We start from the raw sequence: 18,283 nt of genomic DNA on the forward strand, positions 1-18,283 counted from the left end.
TCCTTCTTTGTTCCTGTGTCTGTCCCTTTGGGGAAATGTCACGCGATGAATACTGGAGTCCTGTTAGCCCGCTACAGCCCGGTTCACCGAAGTCCTGCTAGCCCAGTGCTACAGCCTGGATTCACTCGCTGATGACCGACACGTTTGATGCTGGGTCATGGATGCCTGTCCCTGTAAGTCTGTGCCACTTTGGGTTTACGACTAGCCATGTCAGCCCGGGCTCCTTATCATATGGATGCTAGCGACACTGTCATATACGTGTGCCAAAAGGTGCAAACGGTCCCGGGCTAAGGTAAGGCGACACCCGTGGGAATACCGTGCGTGAGGCCGCAAAGTGATATGAGGTGTTACATGCTAGATCGATGTGGCATTGAGTCGGGGTCCTGACACAGGAACATTTTATAGCAAACATAGAGCTCGATTGACTCAAGCTAGGGTGCTCCATAAATGCAAACAAAGACAGGGATGGATATAGCACAACATTACCTACAAAACATCCTTACTGATCATGCTCAAAAGAGGCACGGATCACTAGGAAACAACATGAACATATGGCATAAAAATAATGAGAGGGCAAGGACTTTGTGAAATTCGAAGTCCCTGAAATCAGCATCATTGAGTAAGCTACTTTGCATTCTTGTGCTAGTCACCACAAAGATCACAAAAATACATGGCATACACCTCTATAAAGATGGCATGGCATTCTACAAAACACATGTAGAGCTCAGGATCATAGCATGCACACATTAATCATGGCAAAAATGACAAAAGTGCATTTGCTGAAACTGATCTGAAACTATCCACACATAGCCCTTTTACAACAGCATTTCGTACGTCAAGATGAGCTCAAATGAAAATTATGCAATGGGATGAAATGATGTACTCTTCGAGACGAACATTTTGATATGCTACACGCATGAATCGGAGCTACGATGAGGAAGTTATGGCATGTCAAAGATTGCAAAAAAAACTGGAGAGGGGAAGAGTCAACCCCAAGAAGTGGATCTGAGATCTAGGCTTCACTGTAGCTGGCGGCGCGCGCAAACCAATGCAACTCCGGCGAGCTCGTGGTCTACTCCAGCGAGCTCTGTAGGCGAGGGGAAGGCCGGATCCGGTCCCTCTCTGTCCGGATCCGACGGTGGGCGGCGGCGCCGGCCACCGTGGGTGGTCCTGGAGGAGCGGGGAGCCGCGGGGCTCTTCTGGTGGCGAGGATGTGAAGTCCGGCTAGGTGCGTCGCTCGCCGGCGCGTGGTCGGCCGGAGGGGCAGGCGCGCCGGCGACAAAGAGGATGGCGGCGGGGATCGGGCGCAGGCGCGGGGAAGGCGCGAGCCTCAGGGGCTCCTCTCGAGCCCGGCGGGCCTTGGCGGTGGCGGGCCTCCGGGTGCCATGTGGCGGCGGCGGACGCGGTGTCCGGCGCGGCAGACATGTCCGGCTCGTGACGGGGTAGATGGACTAGGGTTAGGGTGGAAGAAGACCCGGGATTTCGGAGGAGGGGCTATTTATAGAGGTAGAGTGAGCTAGGAAGCTCCAAATGAGGTGCGGTTTGCGGCCACGCGATCGTGATCGAACAGCCTAGGTGATAGAAGATGTTTAGGTGGGTTTTGGGCCACTTTGGAGAGTTGTTGGTCTGCAACACACACGAGGTCTTTTCGATCCCTCGGTTAACCGTTGGAGTATCAAACGAAATCCAAATGGTAAGAAACTTGACAGGCGATCTACCGGTAGTACACCAAGGCCTCATGGCAAGACTCGGTCTAATCCGAAAACGTTTAACACCCACACTCGAAAAGAGGTAGAAAGGGATACCGGAGGACATAGGAGCGCCGGAATGCAAAATGGACAACGGGGAAAATGCTCGAATGCATGAGACGAACACGTATGCAAATGCAATGCACATGATGACATGATATGAGATGCATGACAAAGACAAAACACACGGAGACAAAAACCTGACAACGAGGAAATAACATAACTTAGTGCCGGAAACGGCAAGAGTTGGAATACAAATAAGGCAAGTTACATCCGGGGTGTTACAACACTCCACCACTACGAAAGGATCTCGTCCCGAGATCTAGGACTGGAAAAACTCCGAGTACTCAGAACGGAGGTGATCCTCGCGTTCCCAGGTGGCTTCACGGTCAGAATGATGTGACCACTTGACTTTGAGGAATTTTATAGACTTGTTGTGAGTCTTGCGCTCAGTTTCTTCAAGAATAGCAACTGGGTGCTCACGATAAGACAGGTCTTCTTGGAGATCAATGACTTCGAAGTTGACGGTGCGGTCAGGAGTCTTGAAACACTTGCGGAGTTGAGAGAAATGAAACACGTCGTGCATGTTTGCAAAGTTGGAGGGAAGCTCAAGTTGATAGGCGTGATCGCCTCTCTTGCTGACAATCTTGAAAGGACCCACGTATCTAGGGGCAAGCTTCCCTTTGATACCGAAGCGACGAGTACCTTTCATTGGAGAGACGCGGAGGTAGACATGGTCTCCGATCTCAAAAGCCAAGTCACGATGTTTGCTATCATAGTAGCTCTTTTGGCGCGATTGCGCGGCTTTGAGATTATCACGAATGATTTTGCACATCTCTTCTGCCTCTGTGATCAAGTCATTGCCAAGAAGTTGACGTTCACCAGTCTCTAACCAGTTAAGAGGAGTACGACACTTCCTGCCATAGAGAATTTCAAATGGGGCCTTGCCCGAACTCGCTTGGAAGCTATTGTTGTAGGAGAACTCGGCATATGGAAGACAACCTTCCCACTTCATACCGAAAGAGATGACGCAATCCCTGAGCATATCTTCCAGAATTTGATTTACTCGCTTGACTTGGACACTAGTTTGAGGATGAAAAGATGTGCTGAAACGGATGTTGGTGCCCATGGCCTTCTGCAAAGAATCCCAAAACTTGGAGGTGAAGATGTTGCCACGATCTGAAGATATCAACTGCGGAATGCCGTGAAGAGACACAATCCGGAGGTATATAGCTCTGCCAACTGAGCTGTTGTGATAGATTCTTTGATAGGAAGAAAATGAGCCACTTTAGTGAGTTTGTCGATGACAACGAAGATAGCATCATTGCCACGCTTGGACTTTGGGAATCCAGTCACGAAGTCCATCTCAATATGGTCAAACTTCCATTCTGGAATGGCAAGAGGTTGGTGGAGACCAGCTAGTCGTTGGTGTTCTACCTTCACTCTTCCGCAGACATCACATTCATTCATGAACTGAGCAATCTCGCGCTTCATTCGCGTCCACCAATACGACTACTTGAGGTCATGGTACATCTTTGTACTTCTAGGGTGGATAGAGAGGAGTGAATTGTGAGATTCGTTCATAATGACTTTACGAAGGTCACCTTTAGGCACAACAATGCGATCCTCAAAGAATAGAGTATCCTTGTCATCAAGGCGATAGCACTTGTACATGGGTTGACTCTTGGCAATCCCAATCTTCACCTTCTTCACATAGCATCAAGAAGTTGAGCCTCGTGAATCTGATCTTCCAAAGTAGGAGAGACTTGGAGGTTGGCCAGAAATCCTTGAGGAACAACTTGCAGATTGAGTTTGCAGAAAGCTTCACAAAGCTCGGTTTGGTAAGGCTTGATAATCAGACTGTTGCACTAAGCCTTCCTGCTCAATGCGTCAGCAATTACATTGCCCTTGCCTAGAGTATATTCGATACTTGGATTATACTCTTGAATCATTTCGACCCTACGACTCTGCCTGAGGTTGAGATTTGGCTGAATGAAGATGTACTTCAGACTCTTATGATCAGTGAAGATGTCCACTTTTCGTCCCAATAAGAGATGTCTCCAAGTTAAAAGAGCATGCACAACTGCCGCCAACTCGAGGTCATGAGTGGGGTAGTTCTTTTCATTGGGCTTCAACTGGCGAGAGGTATAGGCCACAACTTTCTTCTCTTGCATCAACACTGCACCAAGACCTTGAAGAGAAGCATCATGGAAGACCTCAAATGGTTTGGATTCATCAGGAGGAGTCAGAACTGGAGCAGTGACTAACTCCTCTTTCAGGTTGTTGAAAGCGATGTCACATTAAGGAGACCAGACGTACTTGACGTGCTTCTCGAGAAGGTTGGAAAGAGGCTTCGTGATCTTTCAGAAGTTCTCAACGAACCTTTCTGGTTATGCAATCAGGTGTTGGGGATACAGGGGAAGCATAATATCTCACCCAAAGCTAGCAAATCCTACATCCAACTGTATCCATCCTTCAACACATAACCAAGAAACCTTCGGAAATCATTTACCTCAACCTTCGAAAAGCATCCGTTATACAAGTTATGGAAATACTCCCGAACTCCCGCCCCAGCACTGGGTGGCGCTGAGGTTATCTCACCAACAACTGCATAAAAGAGATTTTCTATGTCGGGAAACTCAAGTATTTCAAAATTGTAATGATAAACTTTTGACGACAACACCTCGGAGCTCAACTCCCCGGGACACTGCCACAACCCCTAAATGTCAGGAGGCACCAAGAACAATGTTCTCGTCACAAAACCATCAGAACGATTCCAAGATACCCGCGTGATCCTAAAAAAAATTAGTGAAATTTGAGAAGAGAAGAGTCAAAACTCTACGTCAGGAGGCCTCACCAGAACGATGAAGGGACTGAGGAGTAAAAAGAAGTCCTACTCTCCATATATATAATTCCTAAATGACTCAAAACATTTTTCTAGACTCAACAACGCCAGCGATTCGATCAAGCAGGGGGCTCCTAAGGTCGGGGAAGGCTCTGATACCAACTTGTAATGCCCTCGATGCGGCTATATCTCCCACGTGTCGAAGCACGACTTAGAGGCATAACCGCATTGAAAGCAATGTCGCAAGTGAGGTAATCTTCACAACAACCCATGTAAGTAAATAAAGGGGAAAAGTACATAGCTGGCTTACACTCGCCACGTCACACAAATACATAAATAAGTCATTACATTCATCCAATACACTCAAGGTCCAACTACGGAACCAAAATAAAGATCAACCCCCAAATGCGACAAAGTCCCCGATTGCCCCAACCGGGCACCACTACTGTTCATCTTGGAAAGACACATAGTAACAACGAGAGTCTTCATCGAACCCCCACTTGAGCTCGGTCATATCATCTCGAGCGATATCATCGGTCCCTACATCTGGTTTTGGAAGTAATCTATGAGTCACGGGGACTGAGCAATCTCACACCCTCGCGATCAAGACTTTTTAAGCTTATAGGAAGGGTAAAGGTATGATAAGGAGCTACAGCAAGCGACTAGCATATATGGTGGCTAACATACGCAAATCAAAGCGAGAAGAGAAGGCAAAGGCACGGTCAAACAACTATGATCAAGAAGTGATCCTAGAACAACCTACGTCAAACATTACTCCAACACCGTGTTCACTTCCCGGACTCCGCCGAGAAGAGACCATCATGATTACACACACGGTTGCTGCATTTTAAATAAGTTAAGTTTCAGGTTATCTACAACTGGACAGTATCAAATTCCCATCTGCCCATAACCACGGGCACGGCTTTCGAAAGTTCAAATCCCTGCAAGATATTCCTTAGCTCATCACAAGCTCTCACGGTCAACGCAGGATATTCCTTCTCCCAAGACAATCCGATCAGACTTGGCATCCCGGTTACAAGACATCTCGACAATGGTAAAACTAAACCAGCAACACCACCCAGATGTGCCGACAAATCCCGATAGGAGCTGCACATATCTCATTCTCAGGGCACACTGGATGAGCAAGATGTCGGGTAGGCCAGCCCAGAGTTGCCCCTGGTAGCCCCGGACATCGCTCAGTTGGACCAACACTTAGAGAAGCACTGGCCCGGGGGGGGGGGGTTAAAATAAAGATGACCCTTGAGTCCGTGAAACCCAAGGGAAAAGGCTAGGTGGTGAATGGTAAAACCAATGTTGGGCATTGCTGGAAGAGTTTTATTCAAGGAACGCAAAATCCGAGAACATAACACCGATATGACGGAAACTAGGGCAGCAAGAGTGGAACAAAACACCAGGCATAAGGCCGAGCCTTCCACCCTTTACCAAGTATATAGGTGCATTAAGATAAACAAGATAATATGGTGATATCCCAACAATAAACATGTTCCAACAAGGAACGATCTCCAATCTTCACCTGCAACTAGCAACGCTATAAGAGGGGCTGAGCAAAGCGGTAACATAGCCAAACAACAGTTTTCTAGGACAAGGTGGGTTAGAGGTTTGACATGGCAATATGGGAGGCATGATAAGAAAGTGGTAGGTATCGTATCATAGCAATAGCAAAAGAGCGAGCATCTAGCATGCAAAGATAGAAGTGATTTCGAGGGTATGGTCATCTTGCCTGCTAAGTTCTCCGAGTCGACTTGATCCTCGTAAGCGTACTCAATGGGCTCCTCGTTCACGTACTCATCTCCCGGCTATACCCAAGCAAGAACAACAAGCAAAGGAGAACAATCAACCACGTGCAATGCATAAACAACATGATGCAAACATGGTATGATATGCGGGATGCGATATGGGATAAATAGGTATGATTTGGAAAGGAATGATTGAACCTGGCCTCAACTTGTAAAACCAAGAGTTCCACTGGAAAGGGGAGGTGATTTCGGTCGAAATCGATATAAAGATCATCAGAATCGGATGCACGGTTTGGAAATAGCAAGCAAAACAAATATGGCACCGGTCTGCGATAAACAACATGTACCCTTCTAAATGCATCAAGAACAACATGCTACAACACTCAAACATGACAAAAAAATACATGGCGGGGCTCCACTCAATATTCTTGACAAAAGATGAACACTAAGCTATGGCTACATCACTTATTAACAGGTTCAAACAAGCATGGCCAAAGTGCAAAAGGTAACAGGTTTCAGACTTAGTGAAATTATCAACAAGTCAGGAATTTAACATCAGGAAGCAATCTTTAGAGCACGAAAACTACATGCTACACAAACTTATCATGGCAAAGCAACACATGGCATGAAGATACTCAAAGCATACAACAAAAGTCCCTTAGTGACCATGAGCCAAAAGGGATCATAAAATACAATTGCAAGCATGTGAACATAGCAAAAACATAAACAGATTCAGACTTAGTGAAAAACTGGAGCATGACAAAACATGTAATGAGTAGGCATGTTTACAAGCTCGATGCACTCACTACGAGGCATTGCATGACAAACTAAGCATACACCTAGCAAATAGACGTGGGATAGAAGCTAGACATGGCAAGAACAACAACATAGCATGCATGGATCAACAACAACAAGCTCGGCAAAATTGCTAAACATGTTAACAATCTGCAAGGAACATTTTATAGCAAACATAGAGCTCGATTGACTCAAGCTAGGGTGCTCCATAAATGCAAACAAAGACAGGGATGGATATAGCACAACATTACCTACAAAACATCCTTACTGATCATGCTCAAAAGAGGCACGGATCACTAGGAAACAACATGAACATATGACATAAAAATAATGACAGGGCAAGGACTTTGTGAAATTCTAAGTCCCTCAAATCAGCATCATTGAGTAAGCTACTTTGCATGCTTGTGCTACGATGAGGAAGTTATGGCATGTCAAAGATTGCAAAAAAATATAACTGGAGAGGGGAAAAGTCAACCCCGAGAAGTGGATCTGAGATCTAGGGTTCACTGTAGCTGGCGGTGCACGCGAACCGATGCAGCTCCGGCGAGCTCGTGGTTTACTCCGGCGAGCTCTGCAGGTGAGGGGAAGGCCGGATCCGGTCCCTCTCCGTCCGGATCCGACGGTGGGCGGCAGCGCCGGCCACCGTGGGTGGTCCTGGAGGCGCGGGGATCCGCCGGGCTCTTCTGGCGGCGAGGAGGCGAAGTCGGGCGAGGTGCAGCGCTCGCCGGCGCGGGGTCGGGCAGCGGGGCAGGTGCGCCGGCGACCAAGAGGATGGCGGTGGGGATCGGGCGCAGGCGTGGGGAAGGCGCGGGCCTCGGGGGCTCCTCTCGGGCCCGGGCCTCGGGGGCTCCTCTCGGACCGTGATCAAACGGCCTAGGTGATGGAAGAGGTTTAGGTGGGGTTTGGGCCACTTTGGAGAGGTATTGGGATGCAACACACATGAGGCCTTTTTGGTCCCTCGGTTAACCGTTGGAGTATCAAACGAAGTACAAATGGTACGGAACTTGACAGGCGGTCTACCGGTAGTACACCAAGGCTGCATTACAAGACTCGGTCTAATCCGAAAATGTTTAACACCCACACATGAAAAGGGTAGAAAGGGACACCGGAGGACATAGGAGCGCCGGAATGCAAAACGGGCAATGGGGAAAATGCTCGAATGCATGAGACGAACATGTATGCAAATGCAATGCACATGATGACATGATATGAGATGCATGACAAAGACAAAAACCCGACAACAAGGAAATAACATAACATAGTGCTGGAAATGGCAAGAGTTGGAATACAAATAAGGAAAGTTACATCCGGGGTATTACAGAGCGGCAATGAGCTCTTTCATGTCCTCAAGATGCTGCTTGAGAACATCCACAGATTCCTCCACCAGCCTTTGGCGCTCGTTGCGGAGCATGTCATTCTTGTCCATAAGTTTCTTCAACAAGGCACTAGTCTCCTCCTGCAGGTCTGCACTTCGGACGATCTTCTCCCTCAGCAGGTCGCGCTCGGCCCGGAGCCTCTCATTGCCCTCCCTTAGTTTCCGGATGACGCTGGTAGCCTGTTCAAACGAGGCTATCATGTCGTCCTGCAACCTCGCCGATCCGGAAATCTGATCCATCTGGCTATGGACGATCGCATAGATGCGCCTGTAACAGTCGTCCCGTGCCCGTGAGAAATTTTCCCAGGCCGCCACGGCGTGGCGGGACATCTCTCCTACATTCGTGGCGCGGTGGGACATCTCTACTGCATTTGTGGTGCGGCGGGACATCTCTACTGCATTCGTGGCGCGGCGGGACATCTACTACTTCCGCTCGGCGGGACATGTTGGCTGCTCTCGCAGCGAGGCGGGACATCTCTCGTGCTTTCGCTTCCATGCTCGCCTCTCCCTGGTGGCAATCTCTCGACCCAGAACTCACGCTGGCCATGGCAGACGCAAGGGAAGGATGTTGAATGACTTTTTTGTTTTTGTGGATAAGGAGTTGAGGAGGAATGTGCAGTCATCTTGGCATACTAGTACTTATAACCGAGTACTAATACGCTCCTAAGTGGGAAACCGTTAAGGTTGTGATCGGTGTGAACAGGTTTGCAATTCAATATAGCATGGAGTAATTTGGAATGTGAAGAGATGCAAGCTCAAAATTTATTGACGGTTCTAGTTTCGAAGTGCGGCACTATTCCCGGATGGAGTACTTCTTTTTCTACTCCCTCCTTTCTTGTTTTATAGGGCTTATCTCAAATTTTTAGTTTTTCCATTTTATAAGGCTCAATTTGGTTGTCCCCAACACATGTTCAGATTCCAAGGTGCATTAAATCATTGCATGCAAGTATTAAGAGAAAATTGACCAATGTATGTACTTTATGCATGCATGCATTGCAATTGATGCATTAAACCTATCTCTCGGGACTTCTCGCATGCACCATCGTGCCATCCACAAAAACTTGTACTCTAAGTTCAGTAGTACGTTATACAGGAAGAGAAGAGGTGCACGCACGCACTCGTCCTCTCACACACACGTCTATTTTTTCTCTAAAAGGAGGATGATGACCCCCGGCCTCTGCATCTGAGAGTCACACACGCAAATTATTGAAATATATCGAGTGTAGTGCTTTGATGTGTCGCGTCAACTCATACATCAATGAGAAGTTTGATTATCCTCTCCCTCGCGGACTTAACTTCACATGCCTTTGGCTGTATGACAGGTTGGCCACACACCTGTAGGGCCCACCTGTCATACACGCAAAGGTAGGAGCGTCCCTCCCTATCCCATGAGCGTGGTGGCTGGCAAGACTAGGAGAAGCTTTTGCTACATGCTCTCCCTCCCGCACGCGGTGGACATGTAACAGTTCAATCGGTGTCAGATGGCCAGAAGCGTACTGTAGTACTCCTCGAGTGCAGTAGTATTCCATCATTGTTCGACTTCCCGAAGAGGCGAAGAGCCAAGCGCAGCCCGGACGCTCGTGTGGCAGTTTCATGTGTATAGTAGTCTAGGATAGCGTGTACCGTGCCTGTAAGCTTAAAATCGTTGGTGTCGGCTCCATGCTATGTGGCCGTCTCGAAGTTTTTAAAATAAAATTAAAATAGTCTTCTGGCCCTACCTGAAAATTGCAGTGCGTACTGCCTGGGAAAAGCCCCACCCTCAACTTTTAACTACGCGAAAACAGTTCGAGCTTGTTCGTTCTATATAAATACAGTACTTACTGTATGTTTATTCACCCGTGGGGTTGTTCAATGAATGGAGGGGCGGGGAGCACAAGTGAACAATACTGTAGTACTACTAGTAGTAAGTAGGAGTCGTACAATAGTCACCTTAAATAGAGAGTCACTTTTCTTTAATGCCACGTACACAAATTGAAACGCTTGTTGTGGAGAGAAAATAGATAATCACTCCACTATATATGGAAGCAGGGGCCTGAGCGCTTGCTTTACTAGGGTTGCTCTCTTCATTCTCTCATCCTCTCCAGATATAAACAAGACAACGTTAGCAACATTTTCTCTCTGCTCACCGCTGGTCATAGATCCGGTCGGATCCCTTCGGCCAGTGTGTGTAGAGGACTAAAAGGTGCATCGTTCACGCGGTCATCGCCGCCGAGGGAGGAAACCCACAGCTGCCGGAGGGGCCCGATCCTCTGCCCGTGCCATTCTCTCTAACACATGGCCGGCTCGGCAGGTCCTCCGATCCTTCTTCCTCCCTGCCGTATTGTCCGCAGATCCGACCTGCCACCGCCGACATCCCGGCGACCCTCAGGTATAAGTTCTTCGAAAGCGGCCTTGCTCTACTGCCCCAGCTCCCCACATGTCTCCATGTGCATCTTTTTCTACTCCCATCAGCTCTTCCAAAGACACCTAAATTTTTAGTATTATTAGAGGTAAAGCTACTTCATGCATTCAAATCTAGGGCTTTGTTCAAACAACGAAGAAAGGGGGAAAGTTGTAGCATGAATCTAGGACTTGATTCAAAGAGGAAATAACATGGTGAAAGTAGTAGAGACCGGATACCCAACCGGTCTCTTGGTTGAAAATGGAAATAATGGGAAAACGTCGTACAAACTGGATAAGGAACAGATCTATTATTGGTTGAAAAAGGATAGAAAGTGGCGGCTGGTGGACAAGTCAACAGAGTATGTCTAGGATTAGATTTGCTGCCATCACATAGTAAAAGGTCTCCAGGATTAGATTTGCTGCCCTCACATAGTAAAAGGTCTCAGGATTAGATTTGCTGCCCTCACATAGTAAAATGTCTCCAGGATTAGATTTGCTGCCCTCACATAGTAAAAGGTCTCCAGGATTAGATTTGCTACCCTCACATAGTATAATGGCACTCCTGTTGTTTCCCCCAGTATGATAAGTAAGTTGCTCCTTTACGCTGCTGAGTGTCCTGGTGTCCCCATGGTCCCATGCCCTTAAACCAACTCTTTACTCGTTGTTTATTTACTGTGTCTGGTAAACAAGCAATGGCACCATTAAAGTAATCCCATATTTGAGGAATCTCATTGTTGATCGTAATGCTTCTGGTAACATGAAGCATCACTGACGTTTTAAAATTTCTATTGCCCTTGCGTGATTGCCATGAACATAATTAAGATGCTTCTTTTAATTTTGTATATGTTTCATATATTCTTATTGAACAACAACTGTTTACTTTCTATCTTTTTGTGCAGATAGGGATATCCATTTCACGTTGTTACTATTGTGACCTTTTGGTGAACTACAGAAAACACTTTTTTGTAATGAGTGTCTTGTGCAGTTCAACTAAAATGTCGCGTGGGCAACATCTCTCAATTTTGGTGGAACTGCACAAAATGGTGATTGGAGTTTCCAAAATCTCCGTCAAGTTCTGCTGGTAATCTCGTGCAACATTTTATTAGCCTTTGCAAGATGGAGCCGTCACTATCACCACAATGGCAATTTATTTTAGTGGAACTGCACAAAAGGATAAGAAAATTATATTTGCACCTTACATGAGCCGGACAGCCAACCTTAATGTTCCTCAATTTTAGTGCAACTACTAAAGAAGAACCTGCCATCTCACAAGAGCAAGTACTTCTTGCTAGCTGAATGATGCAATCTTTGCTTTATTTTACGTGAACTGCAGAAAAGGCGCATGAATTTAATCATGGAACTCCAGGCACACCTCATCCAAGTAGAGCTGGAGGTTGAGTTCAAGGAGGCCGCTATTAAAGCGAAATCATGCTCTCCTGTCTCCTTGTTTGTGCTGTGCAAACATGTTGTGCAAACATGAATACTCAACTACAGATGTTGTGACGGTCAAGAGCATTCGCCATGTTCTTCGATTGTATGACATGGCTATCCAAGATGCATTTAATCCTGATATTCACTTTATCAAAAGGCTCTAATGGGTTGGTTCTGAATCTTGCAAGCTGGGAATCGGTGAGATGTGTAGGCATCTTTGTTGTACTTATAATTTGGATCTTATTTGTTGGTTCTGAATCTTGCAAGCTGGGAATCAATGAGATGTGTAGGCATCTTTGTTGTACTTATTATTTGGATCTTATTTGTTGGTTCTGAATCTTGCAAGCTAGGAAACATGGCATGATGATGCAGAGGAAAACAACCATAACAAACAGTTCAAACTCGGTAGTATTATCTTTGTGAAAGTGCAACAAATGTGATGATTGTGTGTGTCCTGAGAATAATAATTCTAATTGTTGTGCATGTTGATCCTGTGTCACTGATAGAACGAGTGAATGCATTGCTTGTTTTAAGTACAAATTTCTATTAAAGCTAATTAAATTTAAGTAAAGTGACCACTAACTCCTGTTATTACAGTACCAATACCGACCCGCTCGTGAACCGATGAGTGGCCGAGGGTGCATCTTCTGTCGGGTGTGCAGTGGACAAGGGAGGGGTAGTAACTATTGTCGACTGTACACACACAGCTTACTGTTGAATCCAGTTCCCCAAGAGCTGAAAAATGAACTGCTGCTGCCGCCTACACACTCGTTCACTTGAAGAGGCTCCAATGGCGATCCGAGGGGTGAGCCTCCTGGATATGGACTTCAGCAAGGATTTCCCCTTTGAGTTCGCCGTTCAGTCCTATGGCTGCACCAAGTTGAATGTGATGTACACCAACGATACGGACTCGCTGAAGCTCTGCCTCGCCTCAGTCCTATGGCTGCACCAGGTTCTGGAGCATTCGCCCGTTTCATCGGCAGCGCAGACTGCACCTTCGCTATGGTGGAGAGAAGGAAGAACGCAATGATTCGGCCATCTGGTGCAACAAGCTTGTCGACATCCAGAAGCAATACAAGATCATCAGCAACGGGCAGGAGAAGGACTCCGTGGTTGACCTCGCTGAGACCATCATCGACCCCTGATACAACAACATGAAAGAAGACGACCTGAACACGTGGGAGGTATCCCTGAATCTATCCTACATAACCTACGCGACCAAGCGCGCATACACATGCTACGACATGTACATGCAGATCTCGGACATGAGGGTGTGTCTGCTTCCTGTAACCGACGAGTACACGAACAGCCGCAGCGTCATGATCAAGCATGCCAGGAAGGTCTAGATGTTGTACTTTATCTGTTTATAAGCACCTTTATCATGTGAGTGCTTCATGCAGTATCCTATGTGTCATAATTATCTGTTTTGTCCGAAATATTTCTTTTAAGAACCCATTAACCTGATTGCTCTTTTAGTGGCAATTTGCTTATGTATGTAAACTAGTTCACTTGTCCGTAAAAAAAACTAGTTCACTCGGTTGCCGTGCTTTGAATCTCCTTCCTCCCAACATATTCCCCTCCTCAGGTGGACCTAGCAGGTCTCTGAATTTTCTCCCACTTTCTTTTTTGATGTAAACTGAGTTTTCTCCTAGTACTTTCCCCTAGAACCAACTCAATCGTCCCATGTCTAGCCTAAAAATAATAATACCCCACGTACTACTAACTCATCGAATTAAAATGATATTTTATTTCGTAAGTTGAAAGTTCTTACAAAATAATAATAATAATTGTTTATATATAACTTGGCAAGTTAACTCCTAGTGATTGCGTACATAAGCTTGCAAAGATTTTACTGACGTGCAATCATGTGTTTATGTTTTTATAACATTTCTCCGTCTAGCCCAACATGATATTTTCACCCAGCCCAGCAAGTCCGCGGCTTTCGAGAAAAATGCAAATGGGATTTAAATGGGCTGCATAGATGCTACATCATTGTTTCACCCAGCCCACCAAATGGACTAAAAAACAAATGGACTGATAGATGGGTCCACGGCCACAGCCCAGTTTTTTTGTGATTTGCCAAGTAAGTCGCTTTGTCAAGCCTGTTGGGCTGCAAATCTTTCAAGACAAGGAGAGCTTTCATTCGGCTGGCCAAGAAAATGGCCCATCAGTAATGAGAAATGGGTTGTACATTTTTAAAACACATCAAACCGACAATTAGTTTCAAATATCTTTTTTTCATTTCGAGATTTTAAATTACATTAATTTTTATGCGTGGAGAATTTGTTGGATTTTATATTGATATACATTTATTTTTAAAATCAGTTTGAATGTGAGTCGAAATTTCGGGATTAAAAATAGTTCGGACCGCAACGAAATATGCAAAATTTCGTATAATTTTTTAACCGTGGCCACAATATGGGCTGTAATGCTAACAAAAAGAATATGGGCTCCAAAAAAACCTTAAGAATTAGAAAATGGGTTGTATGCTGTTTTCCACATATTTGAAGCTTTCCTAAAACATAGGCTGACGCACAAGCAGCGACTGTTGGATGGCCATCCAACGGCCGTCGTGCTTCTTCAATCTCTTCTCTTCCTGCTCCAGCCGCTCAGACAGGCGCCGGCGGGACTGCCTGCTCCCTCCTCCCCGCGGCCGGCTCTGCTGCCGGGCAGGCCTCACCGCCCCACCGCACTCCCATCCCTAGCCTAGCCATCCCTCTCCCATACCTGCTGTTCTTCTTCGGCGATGGCAGACGAACCAGTAAACGCTCGTACAGTCGTACTCCCCTCCGCGTCGGAAACAACTGCCGAGTCTTCCCTACCTCCATGTCGTTCCCTTCCTAGGCCTCGCAGTCGTCCACCGCCCTGGTGCTCTCAGCACGGCCTGGTCAACGTGGTCAACGACCGACATGCATCTGAAGTGGACTTTACGTGGAGAGGCCGACAGCTGGGTCCACGGCCGCACGCAAGGAAATGCCTCCTTATTACGCGCAAAATAATGATTCCTCCACCTGACATCATGGACCCACCGAAAGGGCCTCTGTATTTCACGAAAAAAACGTTACCGCCGCTGACAGCTCGGACTCACCAGCTATATCTTCCCACGCAAGGAAGTGCCTCCTTTTTACACCCAAAAAAATGAATACTCCCCCTGTTAGCTGGGACCCAGTATAGTGGCAGGCTGACTTGTGGGCCTACTATGTTGACGGGGATGGAGGGCTTTGTCAACTTAGTCAATATGCACGATTCTAGCTCCAATGACCGTACGATGTCCATCCAATGGCCGTAGTGCTTCTTCAACCTCTGGTCTTCTTGCTCCAGCCGCCCAAACCAGTGCCGGTCGTGCCTCGTGCTCCTGCCTCCCATGGCCGGCTGCGATGTGGAGGAGGCCTCACCGCCCCCTACTACTCCCACCGTTGGCCAGGCCATCCCTCTACTCACCCACACCCCCTGTTATTCTGCGGCGATGGAAGCCTCACACCGCAGCGAACCAGTGAACCCTCGTACTCCTCTACGCGTGGGCATCCACTACCGCGTCTTCCTCGGCTCCGCGTCGTCCCCTTACTAGGCCTCGACGTCGTCCACCGCCCTGGTGCTCTCGGCGCGACGTGGTCAACGTGGTCAAGGAACGGCTTCCATCGGACGTGGACTGTACGTGGAGAGGCTGACAGCTGGGTCCACGGCCGTAGCAAGGAAGTGCCTCCTTATTACGTGCAAAATAATTATTCCTCCACCTGACAGCGGGACCCACCGGACGGGCCATTGTATTTGCGAAAAAAACGTTTCCCCCTGACTGCTGGGACCCACCAGCTACATCTTCGCACGCAAGGAAGTGTGTCCGGGAAAAAAACAATTCGCCCCCTGACTGCTGGGACCCACCAGCTACATCTTCGCAGGCAAGGAAGTGCCTGACAGTCGGGACCCACCTGGTCGAAGCGTACGTAGCGTTGTCATTCTGGTCGCGAACGTGTACGTACATACTGGTCGATGTAGAGGCGCGCACGTGTCGTAGTAGAGGCGCGCATGTGTCATAGTAGAGGTGCGCACATAGCATTTACACGTACGTACACTACTAGGGAAAACCTTATACACAGAATCTTAGCAGCAACGCGTCACAAAAAGAAGCGCGGCTGCTAATTAGCAGTAGCGCGGGCTTTTAAACCTTGCTATTACTAAGTTGATAGTAGTAGCGCAGGTTTTTAACCCTCGCTACTACTAAGCGGTCTCTACCGTGCCCCCCGACACATGCCATAGTAGTAGCGAGGGGTATAAACCCGCGCTACTACTAAGTTGATAGTAGTAGCGCGGTTTTATACCCCTCGCTACTACTAAGTACGAGGTAGGTGAAGTGGCCATATCCTCGGCCGAATCCCCATCTCCTCCCCCAAATCCCTCCTCTCTTCCATCATTCTCTCCTCTCACTTTCCATACGCTCTCACATGGACCTCTTGCCCATGCACCCATCCTCCTCCATGGCGCCGAAAGGGGCCGCCGCCTCGCGCCACCGGCGTCTACGAGCTTGCCGGTCTTCCACCGACGTCTAGGAGGCCGCCGCCCCGCGCCACCACACCGGAGTACCTCGCCACCGGCGACTAGCTCCGCTGCTCCCTACATCACCTTCCTCTCTCCCTTGGTTTTCCTTTTCTCTCTCTCCCTCTGGTTTGACTCACCCTCCCATGTCCATGCCCGTGCAGGTCGTCGCCATGGATGACCCGGAGCTATCTGGCATGGTCGGGAATAGGAGCCCCATGCCGCGGCCTGGCTCTGCCATAGAAACGGGCCCTCTCCAACAGCCACTGCTGGATCTGGTCTTCCGCTGTCCGTTCATGCCTCCGGCGACGCCAATCATTGCTAGATCTTACCATTGCTGCCATTGATAGCACGCACGGGATCGAGATTTTTTTGTTTTTGAAAGTAATAGCAGTAGCGCAGGGTATAAGACCCGCTACAACTAATTAGCAGTAGCATTGTTTGCAACGCACGCTACAGCTAACCATGTATAGCAGTAGCGTGTGTCAACACGCGCTACTGCTACAAGTTAGCTGTGGCGCCGTATCAGTAGCGCGAGCACCTGCACTACTGATACACCCAAAACCCGCGCTGTTGCTATGCTTTTTCCTAGTAGTGGTATAGTGGCCAGGATGCAAGAAAGAAAATACAGCCACGTATGTGTACATATGGGCGGGGTCTCGAACGCCTACTCGCGCATACGTACGGCCAGGGATCGTGTACATGGCTAGGTCGGAACGGAGAAACGACGTCGTCGTCGTGTTCATGGGGAGGAAACGGAATGCGTCGTGTTCATGGGGAGGCAACGGAATGCGTTGTGTTCATCGGGAGGGCTTGGACAGAACGGGCGATGAAAACGAGGCCTGGCGTACCGCAGAATGGAGGAAACGGCCTTGTGTTCGACCGGCCATGTTCGAAACGGGATCCTATTCATCGGGAGGGGTCTGGCGTACCACAAAATGGAGTAAACGAACCTCCTGCGGTCGAAACGGGGGTCCTGTTGATATGGAGGGGTGTGGCGTACCACAAAACGGATGAAACGGACTTGTGTTGGAGCGCTACGGTCGAAACAGGGGTCCTGTTCATCGGGAGGGGTGTGGCGTACCACAAAATGGGACTCCACGGGATACTGTTCATCTCCACCGTCGACCCCCTCCATCCTCCACGAGCTACTATTCATCCACCGTCGACCTCCTCTAGCCTCCACCTGCGACTGTTCATCCACGGACTCTTGTTCATCCAGCCTCCACCGCGTGCTACTCCACCGGCTACTGTTCAGCCAGCCCTCTCCACGGGCTCCTATTCAACCACACCTCCACAACCTACTGTTCATCCTGCCCTCCACCGTCTATTGTTCATCCAGCCCTCCACGGGGTCCTGTTCATCCAGCCCCAACCGGCTCGATCGATCGGGATCCTGTTCATCCAGAGGCAACACCACG

This window comes from Triticum dicoccoides, chromosome 6A (genome assembly GCF_002162155.2).
Source record: "Triticum dicoccoides isolate Atlit2015 ecotype Zavitan chromosome 6A, WEW_v2.0, whole genome shotgun sequence".
NCBI lineage: Eukaryota > Viridiplantae > Streptophyta > Magnoliopsida > Poales > Poaceae > Triticum > Triticum dicoccoides.